General features: G+C 40.9%; 1 long non-coding RNA gene across 2 annotated transcripts; it reads left to right on the forward strand.

The window, feature by feature from the left end:
• Positions 1–5,465: 5,465 nt before the first annotated feature.
• LOC125511338 (uncharacterized) lies at positions 5,466–9,607 on the forward strand. Of its 2 annotated transcripts, XR_015602996.1 has the most exons (4): positions 5,466–6,114; positions 6,218–6,324; positions 7,932–8,022; positions 9,272–9,607. It is a non-coding gene; the product is annotated as an uncharacterized LOC125511338 (long non-coding RNA). The 2 variants fall into 2 exon arrangements; XR_007284947.2 differs by lacking the exon at positions 9,272–9,607 and having other exon boundaries at positions 5,469–6,114; positions 7,932–9,074.
• The last annotated feature ends 6,201 nt before the right edge of the window (positions 9,608–15,808 follow it).

Genomic DNA, 15,808 nt, shown 5'->3' on the forward strand with positions numbered 1-15,808 from the left:
CAGTAACTAAAAGCATAAAACCACATCTAAGAAGAGGCTAGATGGATTATTTATTATTAAACAAGAACAAGAAGCAAGGAACAAAAATAAAATTGGGTTGCCTCCCAACAAGCGCTATCGTTTAATGGCCCTAGCTAGACATGATGATTTCAATGATGCTCACATAAAAGATAAGAATTGAAACATAAAGAGAGAATCATGAAGAATATGACTAGCACATTTAAGCCTAACATACTTCCTATGCATAGGGATTTTGTGAGCAAACAACTTATGGGAACAATAATCAACTTGCATAGGAAGGTAAAACAAGCATAACTTCAAAACTTTAAGCACATAGAGAGGAAACTTGATATTATTACAATTCCTACAAGCATATGTTCCTCCCTCATAATAATTTTCAGTAGCATCATGAATGAATTCAACAATATAACCAGCACCTAAAGCATTCTTTTCATAATCTACAAGCATAGAAATTTTATTACTCTCCACACAAGCAAAATTCTTCTCATGAATAATGGGAGTATCATAGGAAACTCGAATACTATAAATTGTTTCCATGTTAAAAGAGTAAGGTTCAGATAAGGGGTAATCATAATCATGACAAGTTTTATAAATATAATCACTACTTTTTATAGCATAAGTATCATCACAATAATCATCATAAGTAGGGGGCATGCCATCATCATTATAAACTTGCATATCAAAACTTGGGAGACTAAAAATATCATCTTCATTAATCATAGCTTCCCCAAGCTTGGGACAAACATTAATTGCAGAAAATATATTCTCAAATATGTCATCCTCATCAAACATAGCTTCCCCAAGCTTGGGCCTTTTCATATCATAAGCATAATCACTCTCATCATTAATAGTATAGATAGCACCGATAGTATAGCAATTATTATATTCTTCCAAGCAAGTGCCAAAAAGATTTTCAAGATCATAAGAAGTATCATTATCTTCCCAATCATAATCATCACAACAAGCAATAGGCATAATGAGATCATCATCAAGTGTATCATCTTCATTTTCATGAGGCACAACAATAATAGGAGCAACTTTATTTGGGAGAGATACCTTTTTACCTCTCTTCCTTTTTCTTTTCTTCTTCTTCACCACATCATGTGTGGGTTCAATCCTCTTTTTGGAGCTCCTCATTAATGAGATTGGTCGAATAGGAGGCTCCTCCTCGTTACCTGATTCATCATAAGAAATAATAGGAGGGTATAGGGAAGCCTCTTCCCTTTCATTAGTATTCTCTTTGTCTTCTATTTCTTTTCTTTTCTTTATGTAGTTGGCAATATAAGGATTTTCAATACAATTCACCGCACAATACATATAAATTTCCTCTAGATCAAAACCAAGAAGTTTATAACGGGCAAATTCCGGAAGATAGTTAGTTATACATTTCATTTCTTCATAGCCCATAAGCAAACTAAGTTCATTATAGTGTGCAAGGGAAATCAAGTCATCACAATTTTTAGACACGATTAGATCATGAAACAATTTGCATCGGATAACTAAATGACCACTTTCATTGCAAAGTCCACAAGTACGGCCAAGAAAATTTAAATTTTCAGCACAATCATCTAGCCTTTCTTGCAACAATTTAGTTTCTAAGTACTTATGCCTCATGCACTATCTATCTTCCCTATTTGGTGTGTACTTACAAACCCAATGCACTCCACAAAAATTGACATGTTTATAGGAGACATTTTCATCATAACTAGTGCAATCATCATTAGTGTCATGGATATTCAAAGAATTCGTACTAACAACATTGCAATCATGCTCATCATTCACATATTTTATGCCAAGCATTCTATGTAATTCTTCTTCTAGCATTTGAGCACAATTTTCCTTTCCATCATACTTATGAAAAATATTAAAAAGGTGAAGCGTATGAGACAAACTCAATTCCATTTTTTATAGTTTTCTTTTATAAACTAAACTAGTGATAAAACAAGAAACTAAAAGACTCGATTGCAAGATCTAAAGATATACCTTCAAGCGCTAACCTCCCCGGCAACGGCGCCAGAAAAGAGCTTGATGTCTACTACACAACCTTCTTCTTGTAGACGTTGTTGGGCCTCCAAGTGCAGAGGTTTGTAGGACAGTAGCAAATTTCCCTCAAGTGGATGACCTAAGGTTTATCAATCCGTAGGAGGCATAGGATGAAGATGGTCTCTCTCAAGCAACCCTGCAACCAAATAACAAAGAGTCTCTTGTGTCCCCAACACACCCAATACAATGGTAAATTGTATAGGTGCACTAGTTCGGCAAAGAGATGGTGATACAAGTGGTATATGGATAATAGATAAAGGTATTTGTAATCTGAAAATATAAAAACAGCAAGGTAACTAATGATAAAAGTGAGTGTAAATGGTATTGCAATGCTAGGAAACAAGGCCTAGGGTTCATACTTTCACTAGTGTAAGTTCCCTCAACAATACTAACATAATTGGATCACATAACTATCCCTCAACATGCAACAAAGAGTCACTCCAAAGTCACTAATAGCGGAGAACGAACGAAGAGATTATGGTAGGGTACGGAACCACCTCAAAGTTATTCTTTCCAATCAATCCGCTGGGCTATTCCGATAATTGTCACAAACAGCCCTAGAGTTCGTACTAGAATAACACCTTAAGACACAAATCAACCAAAACCCTAATGTCACCTAGATACTCCAATGTCACCTCAAATATCCGTGGGTATGATTATACGATATGCGTCACACAATCTCAGATTCTATTCAACCAACACAAAGGACCTCAAAGAGTGCCCCAAAGTTTCTACCAGAGAATCACGACGGAAACGTGTGCCAACCCCTATGCATAGGTTCATGGGCGGAACCCGCAAGTTGGTCACTAAAACATACAACAAGTGGCACGTGGTATCCCATTGTCACCACAGATATCCACGGCAAGACATACATCAAGTGTTCTCAAATCTTTAAAGACTCAATCCGATAAGATTACTTCAAAGGGGAAACTCAATTCATTACAAGAGAGAAGAGGGGGAGGAGAAACATAAGATCCAACTACAATAGCAAAGCTCGCGATACATCAAGATCGTGCCAAATCAAGAACACGAGAGAGAGAGAGAGAGATCAAACACATAGCTACTGGTACATACCCTCAGCCCCGAGGGAGAACTACTCCCTCCTCGTCATGGAGAGCACCGGGATGATGAAGATGGCCACCGGGGAAGGATTGCCCCCTCCGGCAGGGTGCCGGAACGGGTCTAGATTGGCTTTCGGTGGCTACGGAGGCTTCTGGCAGCGGAACTCCCGATCTATTGTCCGTTCTGGAAGTTTTAGGGTATATGGAGTTATATAGGCAGAAGAAGCATGCCAGGGGAGCCACGAGGGCCCCACGAGGCAGGGGGCGCGCCCTAGGGGGGTGGGTGCGCCCCTACCCTCGTGAGCTCCTCCTTCCTTCCTTGACGTGGGGTCCAAGTCCATCGGGTGGCTTTCGTTCCAAAAATAACTTCTCTAGTTGATTTCGTTCCGTTTCGACTCCGTTTGATATTCCTTTTCTTCAAAACACTGAAATAGGCATAAAACAGCAAATCTGGGCTGGGCCTCCGGTTAATAGGTTAGTCCCGAAAGTAATATAAAAGTGGATAATAAAGCCCAATAATGCCCAAAACAGTAGATAATATAGCATGGAGCAATCAAAAATTATAGATACGTTGGAGACGTATCACCATGCGGAAGGTCGCCGCCGGTGGTCGCCGTGCAGATCTTCCCACCGTCGATAATCACAAAGCTACCTGTGAGGGAGTGGTGGCATAGACAGGGGAGAGTGGGCGGTGAGAGAGGGATGAGGAGATTTATGGGGTGGTTTTGAGAAACTATGCACCCTCTCCCTCTCGTCCCCGCGTGTGCAGCCACGTGGCCTCCTTGCGCTCGCTCGTGCCCGACTCGCTAGAAACGGTTGATTCGGCCATTACTCCAAAGCCGGGCTCTAGGCTGCTTTGAGTAGTGTGCTATGCAAGCCTAACCGCACACGCATCTAACCAAACGACCAAAATTACCTTCCCAGATTGCTAGAGATGATGTAGGCAACCAAACACGCCCAAGGTAGCATGTCTGGCGTCCATGTAGTAGTATATGATGTGATGGTTTCTCAGAAACACCGGGGATGGAATGGATGGAGAGCATGTCAAATACTCCCTCCATTTCTTTATGTGTGTATTATTTTTGGCACGGTGACCAAGACACATAATTATAGACATGTTAGGACCAAATTACCCTTGGCGAATTTGTTGGTTAGTGGCAAGTAAATCAGTTAGTCCGGGAAAGTAAGACATACATGCAATCAACAGAGAGGATACAGACAATTAGGAGAGAGATACTTTCCTTTTTTTCTGGAGGGCTAACAAGAAAATTATGAAGAATTAGAAGAAATGCATCTTACATTCTGGAATTTTATCAAAAAACAAATACACTTTATTGAAAAACAGTATAACGGAACGAGCTACGAGCCTCCACGGCGTTTGCCATCACTAACTGTCCGATCAGGTCGATCTTGGATGTCCTGATGTTTCTCTTGGGCCGCTGCTCGGTGGAGCTATCTAGGCCGGCTATGATTGTTCGGGCCACGTGTGCTTATTGGGCCGGCGGTTGCGTGCGTTTAACCCAACTGATGAAGTTTGAAACATGATTCTAGCCCAAAAGGTGCGTCCATCCCACCCCCCGTGAGCATTGCTCGTGCTTTAGTCTCTAAACTTTTTTTTGGATACAAGCCTATTACTTATTTGTCCTGGGAAAAACTTCTATACCCACCCGTTGAGCTAAATTGTGATATTCTTGATCACTATGGAAAATTTTGAGGTTAATGTGTGCTGCACATGCGGACATTCCTAGCCTTTTGGGGTTAAGTCAGGCATGGTAAGAAGTATCCGTATATAGATTATCTGCGAATAAACGGTGGATGATTCGTTAATCCTATATGTATGCTTCTTTGGAGATGGCGTTGATATAGTCAATTTCTTTGTTTTTGTGTCTCTCAGTTGGTGAGGTTGGGATGCCTATCTCATATATATAAATTAAGAAACAGTATAACGAGGCAGAAAGTCTCCCATTATGTGAATGATTAAATTATCTTTTATGTAACTTTGTTTTTTTGATATATATATTTTCAAATGTTTACACAATATTCTAAAAAATTTAAAAATATACGGGCGCAGCAACGCGCGCAATCGTAATCTAGTTTGTTTAAACATATAATGAGGCTAGCCAACTCGCCTCCAGAGGGCTCCCTCGCGCGCAGCCCTTTGTGGCCGTCCGATCTGGCTTTTGGTGCGTCTGGATCGTTGGATATTTTCTTTACGGTCAAAACTTTTTCACCTCACAGTTGTTTTTCGTGTCCAATGACGGGTGGGCTCGCCCTCCAGCTCGCATTGGCTGGGTCAGCCCCGCGCATGTGCGGGAGATTTTTGCCCAATCACTCCTCACGAGCCGCATTGACGTCCTTGCCCAATCCCCTCGTCCCACACCAGCTGAACCCTAGCCCCTTTTCCCCGATCCCCACAGCAGCCGCCTCCTCTCCTTTCCCCTACGCCGACGGCCTTGCCTCTTCGCTCACCTCCTCTTCTCCTCTTCCATGCCGCCATGGTTCCAGATTGGGCGCAGGTCGCCGTCGTGCGAGAGCAGGGCAGCGGGGTTTTCGCGGAGGAGTGGAGGGGGAGGATGCGGACGACAGGGCGAAGGAGGTGGCTGGCGAGGAGGACAAGAAGCAGGGGGGAAGGAGAAGGGGGATGCCTCGCACACCATCCTCCTCCCCGCGGCGGTTGGCTGGTCGACTCGTCGCGCCACCGCGTCCTCACCTCCTCTGCGCCATAGGAGGCGCTGCCTCTGCCTCCATCCCTGCTTCGTGCTTCCTCCGTCCTTGGCATCACAGCTGCCGGTCCACTCCCTCCTCCTCCATCCTCACTCCCTTGTCAGCCACCGTCGCACGAACCTCCCTCGTCTGGGCCGGGAAAGAAGGCCATGGCGAATCTTGCGCCTCTAGAAGAAGCAGCAGGGGTTGGTGGAGCGTCGAATACGGGCGGGGTCAACGGTTGAGGGAGGGTTGCCCACCGGAGCAGCAGGAGAAAGACCTTGAGGTGGTTCAGATTTGCATCTACATACTTTCTCTTATTCCCTAGGTTTCGATCTCCTGTACATATTTTGGCCACCTGATTTCTATCCGCTCTCTGTCAATTTCAGTGAAGCTGCATCGTCCAACGTAGCGAGATGAAGTACTCAGAAAAAATTGCAGCAAGTGCGATTGATAGTAAGGGAATTGATTTGATTCGGAATCTTCCCTTCTTCAGGTACTTAACACTCTTTGATTGGTCAATGTGCTATGCAAAGTTGTTCGATATATGGATTAAATTTGCTTTCATACATGTCTGCATCATACTTAATGTTATTCCCTTCTGAGTTAGCAAGATTTAGATGATAATTCACAACAACGTCAATGTTAGGTTTGATTCACCACCAGTGCTCTTTAGGTTACAAAGGTTTTTAATTGAGCATTCAACTCTGCTTTTGTCAGTATAAAAAGTTCATAGAGATTTGGTCTCTTCTTTATTATCTGGGTGCATTATGCACTATGCATGGTACTAACTGTGAGTATTGTTGCCAATCAGTATGCATTGGTCTACTTTGGATCTTATTTTCTTACTTTATACTTGCTTTGCTATTTGTCATGTATGCACATGATTTGGATTGATCTACTTAGAAGCATGAGTTTATGAAAATTGATATCTACTAGGATTGTTCTGCTCCTGTCGTCACCTTTGACTAAGCTGTTGAGCCCAAGAACTGTGGCAGACTGGTGGCCCAGCTGTTCAACTTCTCAACACCGTTCAATTTTGTCTTTGCTCGTCCTTGCGTCCACTCAGCAGAGAAGTATCTATACTGAATTTCTGCTCTAGATAACTTATACTCATATAATTTATCTCTAATACCCAGTCCAGATCATTAGTGCTAGATTGACATTTTTAAGCCGTATTTGTGGGAAGTGCATTGCATTTGTAACTAAACTGGGCTTGACCAATCTTGAGGTTTACCATGAATTTATATAAAATGGTCTTAAAGCAAGGGACTGGGCAATCACAAATAGCTCATATATTCAGGGTATGTGCCCCTTATGCTATATTTATAGCAGGTTGTACTCAGCATAAATTGTGAGATTTGATCTTGTAAATAAGGACCGAGATAGTCTGGTCTTACCTACATATATGAGTCATTATTGAGGACTGAGCATCAAGCGTGATTCCGTTTCCAGTCCATGTAGATTAGCCATTTGACGACTTAGCTAGAAACTTTATAGGTTTTTAGTATATATATCCTCAGTAATGTTGTCATGAGTTGTGACACGAACTAATAGAAAATAACCATGTAGTATCTTATTTTTTATATGAGTAAAGTATGTACAATAAATTTGCAAAAATAGTCCATCAACTAGCTGAATAAAGAAACACTCTACGGGAAAGGCGAACAAGCACACTAAAGCACACAAGTCGTAGTAATTCTAAAGTATTTTTATAACTGCATTTTAGTGGACTATATGATGATTTGCTTTTTCTGAACCTTGATAACATTATCCTGGATTTGTGACAACAGTCTATAGATTTTCCCTTTATTTTTTATCATCGTGAAGACCAAATCTACAGAATTCAACCAGTTGTGAATTCATCAAGTACGAGACCTCTGTCTAATATCATTTCTGCGGGTTGAACATGAAAGGATGCCGGCAGATTGCTTTTCCAAAACCGATGTTTCATGTCTCGAAACTTTCCCCATTTTTGTTTTCAGAAGACAAAGGACATCTCGGATTAGTTAGCTTCTTTTTACAGTTACTACTCATTGAACTATATGCAGTTTTCAGCTAGACCTCTTTTTTTACAGTTCCTGTCCATTGAACTATATGCAGTGTCAACGAACAGCGTGAGATGAGATAGCTGCAAAGGTGGGGCCAAATAATCCTATGGTAGCAGCAATAGTCAGCCCATGATAAATCTCTGGTAAGTGCTCCTTTCTCTTTACCTCTTTACTCCCGTGTCACAGGTCTGACGACACACCAGAAATTGCCATGTAGTTGCATGGCTGTCAAAGAGTCTAAGCATGTGAAAGTTGGGTTACCTCTATATTTGTAAGAATTGGAACTTGGTACGGTTTTGCAAAATAAGATGGTAGCTCACATTTTCTGGATGACCCAATGCTTCTTTGGTGAAATTTGATCAGCCTTACATATACATTTGAAATATTATGCTGTATACAGTTCATCAGGCACTGGAATTTGCCGGACATTAATGTTTCTGTTTTTTATCTGTTTCTTATTTTCCGAGTCACATCTCTGCAATGTTTCCAATGAGGCAAGGACTACTATTTTCCTCCTTGCATGCCAATTATTTGAGAGACAAATAAATATTGTTGTTGGCCTATGAATTATCACATTATTCCCCTGATTCTTTTTAGATCATTTTGTTTTAGAGTTTTTGTTTCTTGAAACCTCAAAATAGTTACCAGCATCTTCTCCATGTTGCATCATTTTATAGTGACAATCAGGAGATATAGCTGATCCTTCATTTATCTTGGAACCTTATCCAAACATTTGAAAATGAAACTAAAGCTATGTACAAAGAGAATGTGTAGGCTCTCTTCCTGGGCATGAACTCCGGTATGCCTATTACGAGTGAGACCACTTCACTTTGCTTCCAATATAGTAGATGGCGGAAGTGGTGCTCTTATATACAACCGCTAGAGAAGTATATGTAGCATTTCCTCTGTAGAAAGGATTGCTATTTTAGCTGGTTGTGAGGTTTGAACCTTTCATTTCCGAAGAGAACCGATGATCTTCCTTCGCAAGTTTATTTTTACCTATGTATTATTGTCATGCTCCCATTGTTTGGGTGATTTACCTAGGCTATGCACACACATATAATATTGCCATGTTCCCCTTATTCATCACCGAACATTGCTGCCAAATTGATGTTTTTGTTGCTCTATACATTGGTGTTATAGACTGCCATTTGTTTAGTCGAACAATTTGCCAAACTGATTTTCCATTACTCCATGTACTGGTGTTACAGACTGCTATTTGTTTTGTCTATCTTAGTAATTCATTTGGTTTACATTCTCATGATATAGATATACACGTGCCCCTTTCCTATTTTAGCTATCATTTGCCAACCTCCATTATATGACTATGCACATGTGTTCCTATATACAAATGTGATTAAACGACATGTTACCTCAATGCCATTTGTGAAGAACAAATATGTGGCTCAGGAGGGCCTGGTTGACGTATGCGGTCATCAGGAGTGGCCACATTGTTTGGTCCTCGACAATTTTGAATGAAGACTCGTGGACTTTACCATTGCGAAATCATGTGAGCAGAGGTGTTCCAGGATTCTTTGGAAAGACATGTATACATGCCATGTGTCCCGCTATCATTTTTTGTCTTTGTGAGTTGTTGAAAAGATCTTAAGATGTTTGATTGGTCATTTCAACTCAGGTGAAGTTGTTAGGATGATTAGGTAGAAGCTTATGCCATCTCAAAAAAAAAGGTAGAAGCTTATGCAAAATCTACTGCGATGGATTCAGATAGATTTTGGAGTGGTGAAACCTTTTGAAGTCACAGCTAACATGGCTCTAAGTTACTCCAATAAGATAACGAAATATGCATGCTTAAATATATGTATTCAAAGATAAATTGCCCTTCATTTTTCACCTAAAATGGTTTGAATTGTTACTCGAAGTAGTTGCTACAACCTACTTATACTAACAGAGTCAAATATTTTCAAATACTTAAGGCTTGCCATGGTTTTGTGCTTGCTCACAAATAAAGTTACTGAAAATTGCAAATATTTTCAACGCGTACAGGTTTTTAAATGGGACTCTGCGCCATTTGGCGCAACGAGTCATCTATGATCCAAAATTAAGTTGCACATTTATGAAAACTATAAAAACAAAAAATGCTCAAGGCTGAATCTTTTTAGCATAACTGAACAAATACAGCAATAGAGATACTGAACGTACAAAATCAATTTATTTATGCTGGTACAAGGTCAACTTCTTTTGTTGATGATCATATTCACATGTCTTTGGCTACATATGATCCCAGGCTTTAGATTAGAATTGGGCTCACCCACTACATTGAATGAACAAGAATAGACCTAACTTAATGTGTCAGCACACATTCTTCTTCTATTGACGACAGTGATGTTCGCCTATTTCAAGCAACATATGGTACCGTCGATGCCTCCATCAGAGACACATAGTAAACTTCAATACTCATCGTGACACATACTAAACTTTCAAGATAATCAATCCAGATGAGCCTAACTTTATATTGACATACATACCAAAGGCTCCCAGGATAGAAACTATCTAGCTCAGAGCCATATGTATAAATTTACCTTCAGCAGAGTTCGTGTACGCGCCTTCATCAGAGCTGGTGTACCTGCCTTCATCAGATCTCAATTACACCCCTTCATCAGAGTTCGTGTATGCGGAGCTATCAGCACTTTCATCTGAGATGTTGTCCGGACGTTCGTCGGAGCTACTGTCAGCCCTTTCATCAGAACTAATATCCACAGGAGATCCCATCATGCTCAGCCGTGGGACAAACCTACGGGATCATGGATTTTGAATCAAAACAGTCTAATGAAGACACATTAACGTATAAATCTGGCACAACATATATCCATGGAAATGTGGCTGAAAAAGAAAGATCGAATCGCAACCTAATCATCCTATACACCAATAACCATTGGAATAACTACAAGGGTTTATTTGCATCCTATACAACATCCCTAAATAGAAAAAATTACAACACATGATCTACCATGCCTAAAAAAGGACACAGGAGGAGTAAAAATCACCACAGAAAGAGGGAAAAAATGCAAGAGCTGGATAAATGAGAACTAAATCCATGCATGCAGAGAAACCCGAAATCAAAGGAAGAAGAAATCTCACCAGTTGAGTATGCCTCTCTGGAAACGCTTCTCTCGCCCAGCTGGGGAACCGAGGAAGAAAAGGGGATGAACAGGCTCGGTGGATGCAGTCCCTGCCGCTTCTTATTCTACTCCTGACGGGCCACACACATTGTTTTTCGTGGGTTGGGCCTGGTAACATATGGGCAATTCAAATACCTATGCCTCCATATGCACAACACAAAGAGTTTTTTTGTTTCTTCGTGCATATGAAAAATTAAAGTTTGGTGCAAGCACTGGTAAAAGAACACATCCATAGCTGGTCTATACATCTTATACAAATATGTTTTTTAAACTTAGGTTTCTCATCATGAAGACCATATTTTCAAACTAAAACAATGCTTCTTGTTCTTCTTTTTTTTCAGGTGAAAAACAATGCTTCCTTAGTTGGTCTGTACATGTTATACACATATTTTCTTTTTCCAAACTCAGATTCAACAACGTGATAAACATATTTTCAATATATCATGATTTAACACATGGTACTTGCAAATGAAACTATTTTCATCGACAACATGGCTTTAGCGGGTCTCTGCGCCATTTGGCGCAACGGGTCAACTAGTATAAATGAATTGAGGGAGTACACTGGTTGGATGGTAGTAATAATTATCAGGATTAAGTATAATTTTCCCAAATCTTAGTGGGTTTGCGGTTTATATTTTGTGATTCGTACTTACCGAGCTAGGTTTTTTTAAAGAAAAACACAGCTGAAGAGCATCTTAGATCCTATAATTATAATGGAAATACAAGACGACACAAAATGACTAATAATAATAAAATCACATCAAAAACCATACTAAAACAACACATGCATTAGTTTTTTTAGCAGGGTACACATGTTGCCTTAGTTATTTGCTTCAGTCTCTCGTGTATAACGCCGTGCAAAGAAGCGAAAAACAAGTGAGTGAGTGAGAGAGAGAGAGAGAGAGAGAGAGAGAGAGAGAGAGAGAGAGAGAGAGAGAGAGAGAGAGAGAGACGAACCGGCAACGGCAGTAGGATTTCCGTTAAGTACAAGGAGGAAACAGAGAACCATATGTCGGGCATCCATGGTGATGGAAGTGATAGTTTCTTTCTTATCAAACCTAAGGGAGACGCCACCAATAGTATCTCCAAGAAAATTATATGCATATATATATCTGTCACCGGTTATAAACAAGTCAACGTCATCACATAAAATCTGATGGGCAATTAATATATTTTCAAATAGCATCATGCAATTAATTTCTATCAAATATCAACGTCTAATTATATTTCACCATATATCTACATCACTACATGCAATTAACATCCTGCCTTTTTATAGTGAATTAATATCCTACCTATATAGAGAGTCTTTGCATGCTCTTGATAAACATTTTTATTCGGAATGATTGTATCTATCTTTAAGATGCGATGAATGCTTACTATATGTCTTTGGGATTTGAGATACGCTGGACGGTACCCTGAGAATGGATGGATGGCCACCCTGGTGGCGGGTTAGCATCTCCCCGTTCCTGGCCATCAATATAATTAATCCATCATGTATGTATTGATATTGTTGTTAATACACAAGCACGCCATTAATATCTGGAGAATTTTGCACCTACATCAAAAGGAAATTGATGACTTGATGCTCTTTTAGATTGTATGATTAAAAGTGTAGAAATTTTAAAAAGTACATAATTAAGATGTGAGTACTATTGTTAGTGTTAAGCATAAAAAATCTATAAGAACTAATTATGGACAATGCTACAGTGCATGGGAAATAAACCATATCGACAGGGACCGAAGGCAGTGCAGCAGTGTCCGAAAGCGGGGCAACGAGGCCCTTGACCTGCTCCAGATGTCTTTTCCAAGAGCCGAAGGGTTGTATCCAGGGTTCGACATCGGCAGGATCTAGCTTGGCTTCAACCACAAATATGGGCATACTTTGGGTTGAAATCCATGTTCTCGTCTCTTCAGCTTGATTCGGCTTTGTCACATGCGTGCGTTGTGCCTTTATTGAAGGTGTTGTCTCGAATATTGAGTCCGAGGATGAAAATTCTAAGTGTAATATTTGATTGGACCCATTAACATCGACATGGTGTGGTGATCCTTCCCTGAAAGCTTTGTTTATGAGTAGCGTTTTTGCTTTGTCAAACATTATAGGGTCCGTGCTAAGTTTGTGGAGACATTGTTGTGAGGAAGATCCTTTTGTAGATGTTGTTGGTTTTTTTAAGCTCATTTATTCGGCATCGGTATTGAGTTGTACTTGGTCATCGGTTGAGATTGTTGAAGAATTAATAATACGTATATGACTATGCGCATCAGTTTGGGTGGCTGATTCTCATTTTCAGAGAGAAAAAGCAGCAAGTACTTCATTTAGCGGAAACCCTTTATTTTTGTTGTTGAGATTAATTAATCATTTGCTGCAGAACAAACAAACACAAATGGCATCCAATGGTGTTTTGTAACACCAGGCATCTTTGACATGGCCGCCCTCGATGAGAGCCGCCTTCGTCCAGCAAAGCCCTTTGCACCAAGCGTCGAAACAAAATGGCTGCCTATAAGCTCCTTTCCCGCAATTCTCTGCACAGAAATAAACAATCACGGACATCCACGCGTTAGTATTCAGTCTGTCAAGGTCTCACTACACGAGCATATCCACGAAGCTAACAAAAACATAAGAACAATCTTTTCTGCATCAAGTTAACAAACCTAAAAAAATGAGAGAGGGTGGGAGAGAGAGAGAGAGGGGAGGGGGGGGGGGGGGGGGGGGGGGGGGGGGGAGACCGGCCATGGCAGCAGGATTTGGATGTAGCACAAGTACTAGGAGGAGGAAACGGAGAACAACAAGCCGGACATCCATGGATGGAGTGATAAGTTTCTTTATTGCCGAACCTCAAGGGAATATAAACACCGATAGCACGGTGCGATGTTGTGTCCATATGTCTATATATAGCATGCTCTTGATAAATAATGATATGTTCATATTCAATAGCCATACCTATGTATCTTTGAGATACTACTACGCTAAATGGAGGTAGTCAGAATGGATGCATGGGTGGCCACACTAGCATTTATCCCCGGACGGTCACGTCATCGCGTTAGAGTATTCGGCGGCCGCCTCACAAAGAAAGCTTTCATACGTTGGTGACTGCTGCCGTTCGCGTTGGCACCCGGCTACCGGCTAGAGAAAATAAATGACCTAGGCTCTCTTGGATTGCAGAGGCTAAGGTTTTTCGCTGAACGATACGTATTAGTAAAAACAACACATGTGTTGACGCCGGTCTAATAGGCCACAATAACTAAGAGCATTTTCAATAGAAATGGTCTAATTCTTGCAGCAACTGAAGCAAAGCTGTCTCCCTTCCCCAAAACATATGGATATGCGAATTTACTCGTGTGCCTTTTAAAAATAAATGTGAGCGTGTAAAAATAAAGACTAAATGATCTTTGTTTTTAGTTTAAGAAATTCAACATATGCACTTTCGGGGTGGTGAAAAATGTTGATAGATAGAGAGGGAGAGAGAGGGAGGGAGGGAATATATATATAGGATTGACGAAGTACGTACTCCTCGAAGTACTAACCCATTTTCCTATATATATATATACACACACATATATATATATATATATATATATATATATATATATATATATAGACAGAGAGAGAGAGATTGGAGCTAATTTTTTTAAAATAATACATTTTTTTAGTAATTTGCACAAATATTACGCCCACAAAATTATTTTCAAAAATAATACACCGTCGGCCAGCAGCTGGCCGACTGGTCCTAGTCGGCCCACAGCAGGCTGACTGGGTCTTATCGGCCAACTGCGAGCCGACAGGTGGCTTCTCGGCCACGCGGAGGCCGACTATTGGCCAGGCCACGTCGGGCGCTGGCTGTCGGCGCGGGCGACCCAGTCAGCCAGCTGCCGACCGATCGGCCAGCTGCTGGCCGACAGGGAGCCGGCCCTGCAGCACACGTCTCTTTCTCCTCTCCTTCTTCTATCCCTTTCTCCCACCGCAAGCTTCTCTCTATTCTTCCTTCCTCCTCTCTCTTACACGAACTAGCTCCAATTAATACACCAAAATGACCCGTTTTTTCGCGGATTTGGCACCGTGAATGGGTTCTACATAGTTAGGGTAGCCAAAAGAGACCTCGATCTACTGATGGGGTAGCTTGTGGTGGTCATGGTGAGCATTTTGTTGAAGCATTTTTTCAGCACATTGGTGGAGGTTGTGGCGGTGGTGGAGGTGGAGGTGGTGGTGGTGAAGCTGGGGCAGTGTGGTGGAGGTGAAGCTCCGGTAGTTTGGTGGAGTTTCCGGCTCCAGTTCCGGTGATTGAAGGCCGCCGTTCGTCGTTCGCACGCACGCTACAAGGGTATATTTCAACAAACATTTTTATTTTCGAAGTTGCGTGCAATTATTGTTATTTGCTCCGGTAGTAATGTAAATATATTTAGGTAGTCGTGGTGAGCATTTTATTTCCCGGTACCGGTGTGCAATTATTGTTATTTGCTCCGGTAGTAACGTAAATATATTTAGGTGGTTGTGGTGAGCATTTTATTTCCCGGTTCCGGTGTGCGATTATTGTTATTTGCTTCGGTAGTAAATGTAAATATATTTAGGTGTGTTAGTAATTGGAGTTGCTCCGGTAGTAAACGTAAATATTTAGGTGTTCTTGGTGAGCATTTTAAGTTGTTGCTTAATACTTGTATTAGTTGCTCCGTTAATATTCTGTAATATATAGCTAGCTAATATATAGACATATCTAATATTTCTTAGTGGGGGTATATTAAGTTGTTGCTTAATACCTGTATTTCGTTGTTGAAAAAAAATAGGTGAGCCGAG

This window comes from Triticum urartu, chromosome 5A, assembly GCF_056163025.1.
Source record: "Triticum urartu cultivar PI428250 chromosome 5A, HENAU_Tu73, whole genome shotgun sequence".
Taxonomy (NCBI): domain Eukaryota; kingdom Viridiplantae; phylum Streptophyta; class Magnoliopsida; order Poales; family Poaceae; genus Triticum; species Triticum urartu.